General features: G+C 39.7%; 1 protein-coding gene across 1 annotated transcript in view; it reads left to right on the top strand.

The window, feature by feature from the left end:
* The window catches only part of lamc3 (laminin, gamma 3), a 146,308-nt gene that overhangs the window by 17,297 nt on the left and 115,229 nt on the right, over positions 1-13,782 (top strand). The window lies entirely within an intron of this gene.

Below are 13,782 nucleotides of genomic sequence, written 5' to 3'. Positions count from 1 at the left end.
TCTCCTCAGCTATAGCCTACTGTACGTTGTTTAGAGCTGATTACCAACAAAAACAGCATGGTGGCATTGTGTTGGCATCTTAATGTTAGCATCCAGCTCAAAGTGGTGCTACGCCTCTGAAAGAGACACTAGGATATCTTTACTATATAGCTAGCAAAAAAGGGGCTTTAAAGTTTTTGAATAACTTTTGACTAGGGCTGCTCGATTATGGCAAAAATCATAATCTCGATTATTTCGGTCAATAATTGATATCACGATTATTAAAAACGATTATCCATTTAATTTGAAAACATCCATTTATTGAAAAAAATATGTGAACAGTATGTTTTTAACAGTTGATTACCCTGAACTTTAAGAATAATTCAACTGAAAAACCAATAAAAAAAATAATTAAAAAAATAAAATAAATAATCGTTTTATTTCGATTATGTTGATTTCATAATCGTTGCAAGCCAAAATCGTAATTGCGATTAAAATACGATTAATTGAGCAGCCCTACTTTTGACTATAAAGTGGGATATACTATTTTAACCCATAGCCGGTCTTTAGCAATCTACAGTAGCATTCATTGAATCATAAAAGCCATAATGTTCACAGGGACTCTTAGTAGGCTACCTGTTGAATTGTCATGGAGGTGATCTCTGGGCCCATAGATCTCGGCCTCCGTTACGGGTTGTATAGCTTCATTGTGGTTGATTGTGTTCACCTGGTGCCCTGTGTCTCCTCCCCCCTCACCTGTGTCTTGTTGATTGATTAGTCTGTGTATTTAGCAGTGATGCAAATTAGTCGCTTTTCGGCGCCTCCCGCTTTTTGTGTGTATTTAGGCTCTGGGGTTTTTCTGTTTGGGAGAGCTTGGTGAGATCCTTGTGGCTGGCGACTGTGCTCACGGGAACAGCAACATTTATTGTGGCCAGCCTGTGCAATAATCATGCTGTCTAATCAGCATCTTGATATAACACACCTGTGAGGTGGTGGGATTATCTCGGCAAAGGAGAAGTGCTCACTATCACAGATTTTTTCAGATTTGTTAACAATATTTGAGAGAAATGGTTATTTTGTGTTTATAGAAAATGTTTTAGGTCTTTGAGTTCATCTCATCAAAAATGGGAGCAAAAACAAAAGTGTTGCATTTATATTTGTGTTCAGTGTACAAACCCCTATGACTCAGCCTATTGAACTGGTTTTAGACTTCCGCCGCGGCCATGATAGTCTTGTTAGTAAACAACACAAACACGCCCACAGCCCGTCTCCGCATGTGACACAGGAAGTATTTAAGTACATTTACTCAAGTACTGTACTTAAGTACAGTTCTCATCTCTGTTCACCTGGCTGTTGACTATATAAAAAAAGTAACGGAGTAACGCACGATGTAGTAACGGTAACTGAGTTACTGAATTTAAAAAGTAATGAGTTAGAGTACTAGTTACTGCCAAAAATAACGCGTTACTTGTAACGCGTTAGTCCCAACACTGATTATTATACATCCATGTGGTCCGCTGTATAGAAAACTGTAGTTTACCCACAGCAGCAGACGCACTTTTAATGCCGTCCGCTGGCGCATCATAAATACGTTGATAGTGCAAGTTGGATTCTCAAAGCACCGCAGTCTCTTCTCCTAAGTCCTTTTGAATTCTCCTATCCACTATTCCTTAACCCTGTGACGTTTCACACAGAGGTCAAGGAATAGTGGATAGGAATAGACGATCGGAGCTGATTTTTTGGCAATTCGACTGCAACCCCTGGCTGCAGTCGGATAGTTTAAAAATCAGCTCCTAAATTCTAACCCTATCGTCTATTCCTTGACCTCTGAGTGAAACGTCACGGGGTTAAGGGATAGTGGATAGGAGAATTCAAAAGTACTTAGGAGAAGAGACTGCGGTACTTTAGAGAATCCGAATGCACTTTCACTATCCGACGTGTTTATGATGCGCCAGCGGACGTCATTGTGTGCGTCTGCTGCTGTGGGGAAACTATGGAAACCACAGTTTTCTATACAGCGGACTACAACATGGATGTTTAATAAGAACGACGGAGTCATCGAGAGACTCTGCACCGTGCTCTGATGCTGCTGCTTTGCTTTATGAACGTGGACAACAGAGAAACATATTCTTCAGGACCAAAGTTGGAATTGAAATAAAAAAGGAAAGTGAGACTTCTGCTCGTCACCCTCTCCCTCCGGTCCACATTAATACCAATGATCCCAATACGTATGATTGTATGAACTAAAGATCTTAAAATCAATACAGATGTATTTATTATAAACGTTAGTCCTTAACATCTATCACTGTGTATATCACCATTCAAACATCTTCTAAAAGTTGAACAAACTCCACACAGCTCAGTAAAGACTGAAATGTTGACTTTATTTGATAATTTCAGTGAAAACTAACGTTCATATTTCTCTTTTTGATTATAATACTGATGAACGTTCAGAACAAAGCACTTTGGCAACTTACCACCTATGTTTTAAAAAGCTTAATAAGCACCGTAACTTTCATGATATCATTTCTCGGTCATAATCGGTTGTTTCCGTGAACGGCCGACTGTTGAGTGACGGCAAATGCTGCGGCTGCAATGCATTGTGGGGCAGAATTTTCGCTTCTCCTGTCGGTTAGGGAGGTCCAGTGGTTCCTAAGCTAAAGGAGGTTATAAAGGAAGTTTGAAACCTCCTTTCCTATCATTCTCATCATTCTAGAGAATTCGAACGGCACTTATCATGGCTGCCACTGAGGGACTTCCGGGTCATTTCACTCCTTTAGGAAGGTTCCTAAGCTAAATGGACTATTCGACTTCAGCCCCTGTCTCTGCTGATGCACCTCAGCAGCATCACAACTGTCTCTTTCTGCCACTTTGATTCTGTTGTCTGTTCCTCGCTCAGTATCTCTGGTAATTTCAGTTTTTCTGTGAATATGAAACCACCGTGACCAGCTGGGTGGAAAAATCAATGAATTAAGCATTAGTCAGTTTTTCGGGAAAGAAACAGTATTCAGTCAGTAGAAAATAAATAGGTTTGCATTCAAATGATACTCCATTGTATTCCATAGGCGGTATTTTTCTACACTAAACATTGTGTTAATTCATTTATTCCAGAGATCACATCTTTCCTGAGATTAACTGTGAAAGACGATAACATAAATTGCTATCATAAAGTGTTGAATTATTTATTTACTCTGTACAAAGTCATTAAGATTAATATAAAAGCTCCCTATCAGATTTTATATATTCAATGTAAAAGATAAAATATGTAGAGAGAAATAAATACTTTTTACTTTTGAACAACTTAATGACTCTACTGTTTCCGATGTAAGTACTACTGAAGTTAAGATAAACATTAATATAACTCAACAAAGTGTTAATTAATGGCCACTGTTATGAAGGCAATTAAAACAATTTATTGTATTCAAAACATCGTAAATTACCCGCCTAGCAGGTTATTATGACATGTTGCTTTAATTAAATACAAATAATTACATCTTAATGTGTACTGTGGAATTAGTTGCTCTCTTTACAGGTATGCAATTTTAATTTAAACAATGTTAGCATGTGATCTCTCCTGTTGATTGTAATTAATGTATGAAAATAAGTCTTTCCTTTTTTGAGTCCGTCTGTAAACTTACTTTTTCAGTCACACTTTATAACACAGCTTGGATTCCTGTTCACAACGACGGGAAATATTCAAATTTCTAATTAAACTATTGAACCTTTTAGATGTTTGTATGAGGCCATGCTAAGAAAAAAGCGTGTGTGATCTCTCAGGACCTTAGTTGCATTAAAACCTTGCCACTAATGCTGTTGTTGGCTGTGTTTCAGTAAGCTTTAGATGACATCGACCTGCTGATTATAAAGCTGTGAGGATCAATATTAGCCAAGAATACATAGATTGGGTGGCAAATCTCTCAAAAGACCTGCCAAACATCCCCTCTCCTCCGCCCCCCACATCTCCCTCTGCCTCCCTCTTAAACAACAAGATGAGAAGACCTATAATTGACTGTGATCTGTTCTCCCATTAGAATAAAAGGTGGATCAATGGCACCGTTTCTTTCATTAAATCTCTCATTTCCCCTCTGTTTTAGGGCTGATGGGACAGATGGGTAAAGTGAGCAAACACAAAAACACATCAGCCATCCTCTTTGATGTGAAAGCAAAGCCGCTGGAATGTCAACTACTATTCTGTGCAGTGAATCATCTTTAAAAAAAACAAGATGGTGAAGCATACTCTTCTTTAATGTTGACATACTGCTTCCCCACTTGACCAACATATACTAGAATAACAAAAAGAGAATCAATACAACTCAACTCAATAAAAGGGTCAGGGTCGAGAACAGCACTCGGAAATAATACCAACAACTGCACTATTTCTTGAATATAAGATGAAGGGCACAGACAGGATGGTGGAGTCCCACAGAGAGGGATGTTCAAGCAAGGTTAGGTTAGTGTGGTATGATTTACAATTTATACAGCTTAAAGTTCAAATCCAAATCAGTGCAACTACCTGCTGAGTTGCAATGACATGTAATGATCATTTTCATTCGGCTGTTCTCGTTATTTCACAAGCACATCAGGAGATGTAAAGAGCTTTACCGACCATCAGTATCATGCATCTACTTGTGCATATACAATTCACAAACAATATGACATGTGCCATTTGCACCATTATACACCAAGGCCAATTCATTGTATGGGTTAAGGTTAGGGATAGGGTCTTTGCCCCTGCGAGATGGAGTTCATGACTTTATGAGCTGTTCATGAGCACTTATGAAACATTCATGAACAACTCATTATATGTTCACTTGTCATGTTCATGAACCAACATTCTTAAAATGCTCATGAACCATTTTAAAGAGCAGTTCATGACATTTTTATGAACATTGTTCATTCATATAAAGTTCCTTTTTTTACTTTTTTTTTTTTTTTTGCTCATGACAGACTTTTATGAGCAATTTATGAACTGTTCATGATCCAGCCAATCACAACATTATAATTAAAACCCCAAAGAGTTTGCATGAGTTTTTCATGAACATGAGCATTTCATGAATTTTGGATGATTGTGGCAAGTTCAGAATATTTTGGAATATTCATGAGCATTTTATGAACTTTTGATGATCAGTGAGTGTGAGGTTTTTAAAGACCTCTTGAATATTCATCTACTATTTGAACATTTCTTTCTTTTTTTAAACTTTTAATCTTAAAACAAAACAATAGTGAATTTGAAACTGAACATTATCTGTATTTATTTTGGTGACATTCATATCATTTTATGGTTTATCTATACTGTTTGAGAAGCAGTATGAGTAAGTAACGCCAAGGTGGAACCTTTGGCAGGTGAGCGGTGACATCTGGGTTATTTTAGGGGGGACACTTCCGCCCCCTCCTCAGAAGCAATCCAAACGATCAACCGGATCCTGTGTATAATTATTGCTGCTGCACTTTTCTGTTTTCTACAGGTCAGTACATAATGAAAATGATCGATGTTAACTTGTGTGAATTAGATATGATGTTGGAGATGTTTAGGAGAGTGTGTCAGAAGGTTTTGAGCATGTTTGACATAGTAACGGTATTTTAAAAATACTAAACTGTCGGCAACAATAGATGCCATTTTCGCGGGCTTCAGCCGCGCCTGGGTAAATGTGACCTGAGCGAAGGCTCGCAGGCAGGTTAGCTGCTGCGCACGGGTAATATGTTTTGTTTACCTGAGTGCAGTCTTGCAGGCACATTGCCTTCTTTTTTGTTTATTAACATTGACAGTGTATTTTTGTGATCTCCATAATATGTTATATTTGGTAAAGATAGATATATTGATAGAAAGTATTATTTGATAGCGTTATGTGTTTATAGATAACAACCTGTCCTTTACTGCAAACATAGCTGCTACAACCCGCTGCTGCAGATACACGCTTTACAACATCAGGAGGATGCGTCCCCAGCTGACCCAGAAAGCGACGCAGGTTCTGGTCCAGGCTCTCATCATCTCACGCCTAAACTACTGCAACTCCCTCCTGGCTGGTCTACCTGCATGTGCCATCCGACCTCTGCAGCTCATCCAGAATGCAGCGGCTCATCTGGTCTTCAACATTCCTAAATGTTCCCACACCACGCCGCTCCTCCGCTCCCTCCACTGGCTTCCGGTAACTGCTAGAATCCACTTCAAGACAATGGTACTTGCGTACCATGCTGCGTATGGATCTGGCCCTTCCTACATCCAGGACATGGTTAAACCGCACACCCCAGCACGTGCACTCCGCTCTGCATCAACCAAACGGCTCGCTGCACCCTCGCTGCGAAGGGGACCCAAGTTCCCATCAGCAGAAACACGTGGGTTTGCTATCCTGGCTCCAAAATGGTGGAATGAGCTCCCCATTGACATCAGGACAGCAGAAAGCTTACACACCTTCCGGCGCAGACTGAAAACTCATCTCTTTCGACTCCACTTCGAGCGATAGAACTATTAACAAAGCACTTATGGACTGGCTTATCTAAAGCCAGTTGAGTAGCACTTGAAATGTTTTTGCTCTATGAAACCTGATGTACTTATATGATTCTGTTTTCTTCAAGTTTGTATTTTGTTGGTCGAACGCACTTATTGTAAGTTGCTTTGGATAAAAGCAGCTAAATGCAATGTAATGTAATAATTTATATTGACTATGTTGAATTTATCCTTGAGATACAGTAATTGACTGTGACAGACAGATAACTTAAATGGAGAAATGTGATGTTTGTAAAGTTCAGCTATTTGAATGTAACTGTGTACTTGAATAAGAAGCATTCCAGACGATCAACCGGATCCTGTGTATAATTATTGCTGCTGCACTTTTCTGTTTTCTACAGAAATCATTTATTGTTGCTGTGGTACCCAAGCTTTTGGGACCCGTAACAACATTTGTTGTGCAGCTAAGTGTCAAGAACTGCTTCAAATAGTGATAGGATTAGTTGTAGTGCTCCACCTGTATACATGTATGTTTGTTTGTTTGTTTGTTAATTTGAGTAAAGTTCCATTGTGATTGACATAATTGTTGTTTTCTATGGTTGCCAATTGACCCACAGTCAGTGGTTCATGAACAGTTCATGTACATGAACAGTTCATGAACAGTTCATAGCCAGCCATTGAATTATATTCAGTGACTGGGTATGAACTGTTCATGAATGGTTCATGAAGTTGTTATGAACAGTTCTTGATATGTTCATGAACAATTCTTGATATGTTCTTGGTTGAAAACTGAATATCCCTACACACTGAAAACTCCATTTCATGAATTGTTCATGAACCTGCCTAAAACCATATTCCATGAATTGTTCATGAACCATTCCAGCACAGGAGTTTCATGAGTAGTTCATGAACTGCCCTAGTGCCATTTAATGTTCATGTCACTTTCATGAACAGTTCATCAACTTTGTTATGAGCTGTTTATGAGTTGTTTATGAGTTGTTCATGAATATGGTTCACTGATATTTCATGAACTTTTCATGACAAATTCATGAACAGTTCACTATCATCTCACTGGGGTACAGTGTGTGTTCCCACTTGACCCTGTAGGCTAGTTTAGTTCCTTGCAGATCTGTCCATGCTAATTTCAGATGGTGTCATCACACTGAGGTGCTGTTTACACGGGAACGAAACGGGTTGTATCCACCACTTTTCTCTTTCGTATAGCCGTTCACACGAGGCCGCAACGGAACCGCGGAATCGGACCCCTAAAACGCCTCTCCCCACCTCTGCTGCTCACTGCTGTAGCATGGTCAGTAGCTACTGCTACTGCTACTAACCATGCTACAGATGTTAGTGCAAAATCTACAGCTCCTCTACCACAACCATCAGCAACAAGTGGACATGGAGAACTACATGAACTAGATGTTGCTAAATCCACAGAGAATAAACAGAAGGGCAACCAGGCTCGGGGGTCTTCTTCGCTGCTTTTGGTGCATTTTGTGGCAGAAGTACAGCGCCACTTACAGGCCCGGCATATGTACTACAGCTTCTCCAGCGGGTCGAGCGCTCTCGTGTAGGGACATGTTTATTGAGCCGTATCCGTGTGAACGGAATACTTTTTTGATATTGAATTTGTTTCGTTTGCGTTCCCGTGTAAATGGGGCCTGAGGCTGCTTTAAAAGGCGTTGTGTAAATCCTGTACTCTCAGAGTCTTTGCTGCTGACGGGTCGGTGGTGGAGCCCAGCTATATATATTCTGTCATGGGGCACTGTTTGAACAATATTGTCAGTGTAGCTACTGTAGTTCTGCAGTTCACTATACCCACTACCTTCAGAAGTTGTTGATTCCATCACTGTTCCTTTGCCGTTAGGGGCTAAATTCTAATTAGTCCCAAACTTTGGTTTATGAACCAATGTTTGCTAAAGTAATTGCCATTCGCCTAAGCTGTACTTTGTGTTAGGTGGGAAAAAGCAAATGTTAGCACACTGACATTGGCAACCCGGGTAAATATTAGCTGCTTTTCATCAGCAAGTGAGTGTGCTGATGTAAGCGTTGAGCTTTGTTTTTCTGCTGTGCCTGAGCTTCACAGCTGCTGGCTCTACAGTACCTTAGGCTTGTTTTCATAACTTGTTTTCAAAAACGTCATGATACTCCAACTATGAGAAATCTCGTTTGTATATCATTTTATTTGATAAGTTAAGATCCCAAATTGGGAAATGGTTTTGTTCCAGCAGCATGATAAACAAGGAATTGCACATGTTAAAAATAAGAATCAATCAATCACTATCACATATACAATGTTGTGTGCAAAAGTAGTCGCTGTTTTTTTATTCAAATTGAAATGCAATGAGGAAATTAGTTAGATTATGTCAAGAAGAGCCCATACCATTTTCCTGTAGTTAAACTCCTGTCTGTCTTATTTTGTTGATTTCACTGACGTCCAGCGCTGTGTCTTTTAACTTCTTTCCTTCTTTTGAGCTAGTTTTCTTATTTTTACTAGGGACCATTTAGCCATCTTTAATCCAAAGTCTCGTGCTCACCACAAATATACAATACATATTAAAAATATATCCCACCGTGTTTCTAATGGAGAAAACTAATGTCCACAGCTGATGTTAAATTGACCAGACTAATTTCTGCGGATTGGTATGACTGGTATGAGATTAAGTATTAAGTATTAGTATGATTGGTATGAGATTAAGGGACTCCTTAATCTCTGCTCTCCTTAGCAGTGGTTTCTTATCTAGAACTATCAACCTCTGGAAAGTCCAAATTGACCAATGAGCATTGAGGCTACATGCTTTGTAATAACTTATGTTATACATATCATATGCACATCTGTTGATATATACTGTTAGTAAAGCTTTCTAAACATTTCACTGGCAGTAATCATGCTCCTTAGTGTATTCAGTTTCATCTTCATTAAGTCAAGTCTTGTGTGAATATGTTTAGATTGCAATATACAGGTAATATTGGCTGACTGGGAGTTTTTGTATGGCTAGTCTGGGATAATGGTAATAAATGGAGTGTCACATTTTATGATTAGTTTCTACTTACAATGATGACCTCACATTGTCGCTGTTATGACTTGACCTTTCCTCGTGTCGTCTGGAGGTAAAGAGCCTGGGAACACTGTAATACCCTGCGGTTCGGTGTCTGGGATTGAACTCCTTTAATCCTCAGAATGTAAACCCCCATAGCTGAAGCACAAGTGGAAGAGAGGTAGTCGTGATTATAATCACTGACTGGCCTCAATGAAAACACATATAAAACAAGCCTCAGTCTCTAATTTAGTGAATTCCATTGCTCAGGCTGAATGTGTTTTTCATAAAGTCGATGTAATCAGAGTAAATGCCTCGATCACTTACTTATTCCGCATTGTTTGTAGCAATATTGCATTTCTATAGACATGAGCAGTGATCCAGCTAATGCAGTCAAATCATAGCCTGGAGGTACAAAAGAGGCCACAGCCTATAATCTGTCACAAAGAAACGGATGCACTTTCAATTCAAGCCTAGAATAAGTCTAGTGTGCATATAATACACAATAAAACAGAACCATTGAAAAAAAACCCTGCTGTGATAAACTTATATTGTCAAAAATGTTTCAGTGGACGGATCACTTTTAGTTTTCTTATAGTGAGATAAAGTTTGTGAATTAGTGTCGGGGGTTTAAATGACAGTGTTTACGTGCCGATTGTCAACAAAGCATTAAAAGATCCCTGCTCCTCTCTGGTATATGTCACTGTGCCACTTCCTCTGCATATGGCTCATACAGCAGCATGCATAATTCATGAGGCTTAAGGAAGGAATTGCATCCTGACTGTTTTATTAGCATTTTAATCCCTTTGCAGATTAAACGCTTGTGCCTGAGTCTGAAAAGCACATATAGAACTTGCCATGCTTCATTTGCTCTTTCTCCACCTTTTTTTTCATTCTGAGAGATCAAGAAAACATCTAATGACACTTACAGGTGTTGTTGGCTCATGTATGTGTCACCTGCATGCTGTTCTGTATCATACCATTGTAATGTGTTACCAAGTGATTTTAATTTGGAGTAAACAACACTCACCTTGTAATGCATCATTTAGGTGCTTTCTGTGAAGAAATGGCTCACTTCAAAGAGGGCTCTGTTGTCAAGTTTGTAAAGCTCTCTTTTTTTCAATAATCACGCAGAAGATGAAAGCTGCTTTTTCAATTCTAATTTAATTTGTTCAGTCATCCATTAAAACGGTTTGTCTGTCTCTCCTGCCACCAGTCCAACTTCTCTCTCTCTCTCTCTCTCTCTCTCTCTCTCTCTCTCTCTCTCTCTCTCTCTCTCTCTCTCTCTCTCTCTCTCTCTCTCTCTCTCTCTCTCTCTCTCTGCCTCTGCCTCTAGAAAGCTGTGTGGCAAATTGGAGCTCCAGCATTGAATGGCAATGAGTAAAAGGGGAAAAAATACATATTGAGGCCACAGTGAACTTAAGCAATTAAATTAAAAAGTTATTAACTTCGGAATGAGGGGCACTGCTCCCGTCAGCGCCTGCAGCCAGAGTTCAAGGAGACAGACAGACTGATACCGGAAGAGGGGGGAAGGGAAGGAGACAGACATGTTTGGGGGGGGAGATTTTAGAGGTGAAGGTGACAAGCCCTGAGCAGTGATGTGCTCTGAAAACTGTGTTTAATATCCTCAAAACCTTCCCTGGCACCTGCTCGTTTGATCATTAGACCGTTATCGTCTCAAGCAAAGCACTGGCTCATTGCCACACTCAACGCCTCAGCCTATCCCTAAGTCAGCATCATTGTAGTATTGTGAGGCCAATTTCCAAGGGAGTGGGAATCAAAGTTAATTAAGCTTTTGCTGCGGTTTGCACGAATAATATGTAATGGGCTGACTACTAATGAACCCTAAGACACTGCTTCCGCTCAGCGCAGTAAGTGATATTTGGAACTATGTCTGCTTTTACTTACACACTTGGCACTGTTCTACCAAGCAGAGATAATAACTCTACTATATGATAATGCTGTCACGCTCGTGATAAATGGTAGAGAGTGTTTGCTTTAGTGGTGTGTCAGAACTTTAAAATGCTAACAATGGATTTTAAATTGTTTATCATCTGTGTGTGAAAACGGCATGTTGGACGCCAGTAGCGTAGGCAGAAATGTACTTTAGGGTGGGCCTATAAAAAATAGGATAGGCCAGATTTTTCTTCTGCGCATCAGAAGCTAACAACAATCCCCGCCGGTACCGGTGGCAGATTACATTTAGAATACTTTTGGAATACTTTCTTTTTCCATAACAGATGGGTATGTTTTGGTGAACAGGAGACACGTATTTTACTGTTTTAATGGCTTATCAAGAACTCAAACACAACATCTTGGTGTCATTCTGGACAGCTCTCTCATCTGCACCACACATAGAACACATCACCCGGACTGCATTCTTTGTACTGTCTTAAAACCTTTCCTTGGAATATGTTATGAATTGTGAGGTGTCCTTGGGTGCTTTGAAAGACGCCCCTAAATAGAATGAATTATCATTATTATCTGAAACGATGTAATAACTTTTAAAACTGTTTCCAGTCACTTGCCCCATGCATTCAGCAGCAGCAGGCCATTCACTTGATTTGATCCCGTTATAAATGTCATCATTTCGACAATAAAGAAATGCTACATAAACGTTATCTTGCACATTTTATCTAACCATCTCCGTTTCTAACTTTCAATATATTTTAAAAGAGATCTCTCTCTCTCTCATCTGCGTGCGGGGGCGGGGCCTCACAGACACGCTGCATCTCTCTCTCGCTCACAGACATGCTGCAGCGCTGTGCAGTGTGCACACAGTTCTGCCGGTAATGAATATTACATTTTGTGAGGAAACTTTTCCACCAATAATTCCAATAAGTATTCCAAAATGTATTCACTTCAGGTTTACGAGAGTAACTGTAATCAGATTACTCGTTTTTAAAATGTAACGCCAGCTGAATACACTTGATTTTTGTATTCTGATTACGTAACGCCGTTACATGTGGGGCTATTTCATCATTATCAGAAAATGATCGTATAGATCGCTGCTAGATGAGACGGAATACATAAAAAACAACAAAACAAATATCCAAGTGGATGTCAAACATTCAGAGATTAGCTAGCATTAATAAATTATTTGCAAACTTTAGTCATGAAATGTATTTTTATCCTAAAACACAGAAAATATTTCATTATTGTTTTTTCACGTGGTTGCATCCGTATAACACTGCTACCTGTGTGGCCTTTATGTAATTCCTTTGCTGATTATAAACCTCTCTTATTGTGCAGGGCGCATGCATTATCATTACGGCAATATGTATATTTCCTATATAATACCAGGAGAGTAGACGCTGAGATAATGACAAGGTAGAAAACAGGAGCAATCAAATATCATTTGTATTTTTAAGCATGTCAGACAGGAAGAGAATCATTTCCTATCCCTTGTGTATTCTCTTAATTTGTTCTTTCCACTTTTTTTAATGGAAAGTTAAACCATAATTTCCTTTTTTCTGTTTCCCCTCCATTTTCTCAATCTGATTGACCTTCATTTTACCTTAATTCGCTACCTTGCAGCTACGTTCCCCATCTCAAACCCCACCACTCACCTCTAATTAAGCATGAATGGAAATCATGTCATGTCCAGGTAGTGTAAAACAAAATGAAGAATGAGCATTTGTTTTCCCTGGCCACTGCAGTGCATCAGGTTCATTCAGTGTCTTCCAAACCCCATTAGCCAGTAGAGCCATGTCCAACAGGGGCAAAGTCGATAAGCACAGCCGGAACAATAGCATGCCAGCATCGCCAGCAGCTCAATGCTGCAACTCTGTAGTTACGGGTGCTTCAGAATAAAGGCCCCAATCCTCAATAGCTGCTCTCCAGCTAGCGGGACAGTGCAGAGATAAGCCTGGCAAGTAAGGGAAATACTAAGCCTGGCAAGTAAGGGAAATAAGAGATGAGGTGTAGTGTGAAGGCAGAGCTTATCACAGGTGGGACACTGAAGGTGGGATGAGTTAGAGCTACAGAACAGAACTGCATGTTACCGAACCACCTGGCCTTGTTAAATTCTTGGTAATTAGAAGCTTTAATACACGGTTTCATTGATTGCACATTGCTGAAGAGACCAAACTCCGCTCTGAATAGTCTTTTTCTCTATAGTCATGCTGACACCATCCATGCAAGCGTTAAACCAATCAGGAACACATGTGCAGCATATTCACACCAGATGTTCCGTTAGGGATTATGACCCCTCCATGCCTCAGCAGTGTGTCTTTAAGGTCTGTAGGCACAGTCAAAGCAGGTGGTCTTAATTCCAAGACCCTCTCCCTTTGAATCAGGGGGATGGTGTTCATGCTG

Source organism: Pseudochaenichthys georgianus, chromosome 12 (genome assembly GCF_902827115.2).
Source record: "Pseudochaenichthys georgianus chromosome 12, fPseGeo1.2, whole genome shotgun sequence".
Lineage (NCBI taxonomy): Eukaryota > Metazoa > Chordata > Actinopteri > Perciformes > Channichthyidae > Pseudochaenichthys > Pseudochaenichthys georgianus.
Note: the sequence above shows the minus strand (reverse complement) of the source record. Positions and strands in the feature narration are given on the sequence as shown.